Genomic DNA, 5,231 nt, shown 5'->3' on the forward strand with positions numbered 1-5,231 from the left:
CAGCGACAAACTCATAGGCCCCACCAGCACCCGCCATACCAGAGCAGATCCAGGAAAGTGCACAGAGGTCCGGGCCACCAGGGCGCACCCCACCCCCAGGCCAAAACCCGACAGGTCCAGAGGCCCCGAGCCCCAGCAGGCAGTCACCATGCCAGGCCGGCACATACTCCAGCGGCCAGCCCCAGACCCCGGGAACCCCTAGCACGCCGGCGGCCAGCCGCACACCCTACCGGGGGGCCGAGTAGCAGCGGGCCCCAGATAAACCAGCAGTAGGGGCTGTCCAGACCGCAGCCTGACAAATACCCAAACATACACAATTGCACTATCCCACCCTCATCCTCACCCCCCACTCAATCAAAGACATACAAGGATGCCACATTCCACTCATACACCCAATACACACTCTATACCCCCCCAGGTCCAGGGCATGCATCCACCCCCTATTGGAGGCACCACACACCCGAACCCAGGAGGTAGACCCAATCATTCTGAGGTGGAGAGGAGCAGATAGCCAAGGCCCGGCCCGGGCCGCACCAGGACGCCCGGCCAGCCCCCCGCCGCAGAGAAGCCACACCCATGACCACCCCACCACACCGCCAACGACCAAGTGCACCCCCCAGCCGTCCACCCCCCCCGGAACCCAGCAGCCACCCCGGCCAGGGGGCCACCCACAGGAACCAAGAGCCACACCTCAGGAGACCAAGCAGCACCAAGGAGGATGGAGAGCCAGCCCCGCCCCCGGCAACCGTCCAAGCCCCGAGCCCACCCACAGCCCAGGAMCGCCCCTGGCGGTCCGCCCTTCTTCAGGGCCCCCTCCCCAAATGGCAGTCGGGGAACAGGATGGGAATAAAGACCCTGACACCTACACCCCCACCCCCAGATGTACTGTTGGTGCRTTTTGTTCTATAGAGTAATTAAAAAGGGAAAGAGGAAGGGGCTGAGGCCGGCGTGGTGCCAGTTTACCGTCCACCAATACTCTAACCCAAAACCCTGAGTGTCTATAKGCAAACCTAGACTTAGGTTTCCTGAATTATTTTTCATTTCTGCTGCTATAGACTTAGACTGTTGGAACACAAACTGAGCACAATTCCTCATTCTGCTGTTGTCTTTAGTCTCTCTTCTCTACATGCTTATTGTAATTATTTCTATCAATAACATTTTTTTCTTTTTGTCTCTTTTCCAGAAGAAGGTGCACCTGGACCAGTTCTTCTGTGTTTACCTGTGTCTCTTTCCTGTCCCCCAACCCAGCTGGTCGAGGCAGATGGCTGCCTGTCCTGAGCCTAGTTCTGCTGGAGGTTTCTTCCTGGTAATAGGGAGTTTTTCCTCTCCACTGTTTGCTCAAGATAGGAGACTGTGACGAAGTGATTCAACACAATCTGCTGGCTTCTTATTTAGATTGTTCTTTTTTTCATGTACAGTGTCCTGAGTTGTTGTGACTTGGTGCTATATAAATAAACTGAATTGAAATTATCCATTTTTTTTTACAATACTCATTGTTTCTTTCTCATCAGTTACAACAAGAAATATGCTGTTTGACAACTTCTGATTGTTTGASTCACATCATTATCAGCTTTTGGTATTTGAGTAGCAAGACTTGGACCAACATCAACATTATAATGATTGAATTCTTTAGCTATTTCACTTGGATCATAAAGCTCATTATTATCTTTTACAAAGTATTTTGAAATATCTGATCAAACCTTGTGTTTTTTAAAGCACCATTCATTACTCCCCATGTTGCTTTTGTATCACCATTGCTTTTGCTTAATAAATCACTGTAATATTCCTTCTTATGTTTTCTTATAATCCATATCAATTTATTTTTATATTTCTTGTATCTGTCCTGCTTCTTTTGTTCTTAATTTCAAGAAAGATGAATACAAATCATTCTTTTTTACAGGCATTTCTCAGCCCTTTGGTCAACCATGGCTTGTCAACAAAATCTTTCTTGGCAACATTTGTCATACAATGTTTTTCATAGAAAACTCCCAAAATATTCATGTGTAGTTATTAGTATACACCTACACTTCTTATAACTAACTGTTATAAGGAAATTCATGGGTTCTTCTGTTTAAGGAAATAAACCACCTTTCTGTGTAAACATGAGACCACACAAATAAAGTCAGACTTTTTGTGTGGTCTTACTTAARTTAATCTGGCCGTAAACWAGATCATTTATTTATAGAATAGAAATAAACCACTTATTGTGAACAATCAACTTTTGTTGAGAGTTAAAACATCAACAAYAACCAGTACTCGTCTGCACTAATTAACTGTMGATATGACAACTCTAACAGAAACYGCAGAACTTCCGGTTTAAGGTCTTAATAAACCAGATATTTGCAGGTACATTAAACATACAGTAGATGGCTATGTTTAAGTTTAAGAGATAGAAGGAAAGGACAATGTTCGCTCTAACTTTGTATCTTATCAATATGTGAGAACCAGAGCAAACACCAGCGACTCTCAGGCATTTCAGCTGGATGCCCGGTACACTTATCAACCATTTAGCCTCTACCTTTAGACAGCTTCACAGTCAGCGGGTCAGGCGTGCCGGAAGTTTTCACCCAGGTCAGCAAGAGATACCAGTCAGTTTCCTTACTTCCAGGAAAAACATCCAGGGTGTTGATTTTCAGCGTCTCTGGAAATCTGCCTTGGTCTGAACAGAGACTCAAGCCAATCTATCTTCTCTTCAAAATAAAAGACTTCTCATCAGAAGTTTTAAAACAAAACTTAATGGAGCTTCAAAGCTGGTTTATGGTCACGATTAAGGGTATTGTGAGCCTGTGGCAAAAGATTTGCTCATTAGCACGTGAGGTCAAATCTCATTGCCTAAACACTGATTGGAGGGAAAAACAGTTTCTGCTCTTTGGGACGAAGATGGTGTCTTCTGTCTATCGAGAGCTCTGTCCCAGGGTTAGTTTCTAAGACAAAGAAAACTAAGGGATGTGGCCTTGAATTTGGGACATACCAACCCTGACCAGAGGTGGCACATGATGAGAGAGAGATAGAGAAGAGAAGTCAGTGTTGTTTTGTGAACTGCAACAATGGCTAAAGTTAAATAAAGCCTGTTCAACATTTTACTGAGTTCTTCTCCTTGACTCAACTACACAACAAATTGGCGACAAAGATGAGCACTTAAGTGCCGAGTCCAACACCCTTCCTTCCCCATGTGGGTGAGAAGCCGATGCTTTTTGAGACATGGTGCAAGTCTTTCAACAACTATTTGCTAGTAATCAATGCAACAGGAGCTGCATGGCCAGATGCACGTCGCTGCACCGTTTTACTTCACTGTCTGTGTTAAAGGACAGCAATATTTCTACACACTGCCAAACCAAGGTACATCCTATGATGAAGCTATGGTGGCTCTAGTGAAACATTTAGTTCTGAAAGTTAATGTTGTAGCCTGCAGACACACCTTCAGACAGCAAGCTCAACAACCTGACGAAACAGTCCCCCAGTATGTTGCTGCTTTGCAGACATTAGCTTCTCCCTGTGGATTTGGACAGATGGATGATGAAATGATATGGGATCAGTTAATTTCAAATGCATATCGCAACGTGGTGAAGGACAAGTTACTGCTTGAGGACAATCCTTCGTTGGAGAAAGCGCAATTGCCTGCCAAGTCGAATCAGTGGTGAAAAATGCAGCGTTGCTTTCCTTCTAAACCAACTCCTCTGGCTCCAGTCCAAGCTGTTAGTGCATCACAGCACAAATTTCGGGGGAGGCAGGGAGAGCGCCCAGCTAAGCTACAAGTAGCAGATCGTGACAAAAAGAGGAACTTTAACCTACAACAACGCAAGTGCTTCAGATGTGGATCTTCCCAACACATGGCAAATGATAAAAGCTGTCCAGAGGCCTCAGTAAACTGCAATGCATGTGGAAAAAAAGGACAATTTGCCAAAGTGTGCCGATCTACAGTAAGTGAGGTGAGAGAAGTTGTAGTTGCAGAACTAGATGTCCTCTGTGTGGATGGTGTGAAACGATCTGGCTTTGCTCAAGATAAAATCACATGTGCTGTTAACACTGACACACCAGAGGGGAATTCTCATGTCCTGGAGTTAATAGTAGATAGAGGAGCTGCTGTATCTATCCTACCAGAGAAAATGTACAGACAATATTTTTCAAACAGCTCACTGAGTGACCCTACAGTTAAATTAGTCACTTATACTAAATGTGAGATTTCTGTTATTGGCTATTTAAAGGCTGCAGCTGCTGTAGCACACAAAAACAACAAAGTTCCAGCCTTCTTCTACATTGTTAAAACTGGAACACCCCTGCTGGACCTGGACTTGATGAAAGTTCTCAATATAAACATCTGTGGGGTCAGAGCTGTTGGTGATGAGCTAAACGAGGTGAAACCTAATTGATGCAATGTAAAAGTCTACTGTGCACAACAATGAACCTGCGTCACTTCACCAACTTGGATGTGTGAAAGGGTTCATTCACAAGGTACAAGTAAATAACACAGTCCAGCCTGTGCACGAGAAGGTGAGACACCTACCATCTACCACATACGTTAGAAAGTCTCAGCTGAGTTGAACTGGCATCATTGAATGTGTGGATGCATCTGAATGGGTAAGCCCCTTGGTTGTAGCATGGAAATGTGGAAGAAAAATTCAACTATGTGTTGATCTACTTGAACCCAACCAAAGTGTCATCATGGACTGTTACCCTCTTTCACACATGGAGGACATGTTTGCTGAATTAGCAGGAGCTACACACTACAGTCACATTGATTTGAATTCTGCTTATCACCAGTTACCCCTGCATCCAGACAGCTGTAATTTGATACAGTAGCTTTCATAACTCATGATAGTCTTTTTAGGTTCACACAAGTTCCCTTCAGCTTACCATCAGCACCTGCTGCTTTCCAGAAAATGATGCAAACAATCCTGAAGGAATTATCAGGAGTACAGAACTACTTGGATGACATCATAATTTATGGTGGACAGTGGTGGGCACAGTTCTCCTAAAACACTGAAGCACTAATAGGGGAACTAATTTCTTGATTAGTGCTTTAGTGCTTATGCTATTTTTAAAATTCATTAGTGGATTAGCACTTGCTAAATTTATGGGCTAAATTTAGAAGCACTAACTGAGGTCTATAAATGCTATTGATCAACATCATTGTTCACAGTTGAGGGTGGAAGCTGTCAAACATTTTGTTCATATCATGTTCATATTTGGTCACTTACTGTATCTAAGGTCACGTGTCAAACTCCAGGCCC

At 44.3% G+C, this 5,231-nt stretch overlaps 1 pseudogene; it reads left to right on the forward strand.

Annotated features, from left to right (window-relative positions):
* Positions 1 to 4,370, forward strand: part of LOC106527398 (uncharacterized) — a 23,413-nt pseudogene extending 19,043 nt beyond the window's left edge.
* The last annotated feature ends 861 nt before the right edge of the window (positions 4,371 to 5,231 follow it).

The sequence above is a fragment of the Austrofundulus limnaeus genome, unplaced genomic scaffold, assembly GCF_001266775.1.
Source record: "Austrofundulus limnaeus strain Quisiro unplaced genomic scaffold, Austrofundulus_limnaeus-1.0 Scaffold322, whole genome shotgun sequence".
Lineage (NCBI taxonomy): Eukaryota > Metazoa > Chordata > Actinopteri > Cyprinodontiformes > Rivulidae > Austrofundulus > Austrofundulus limnaeus.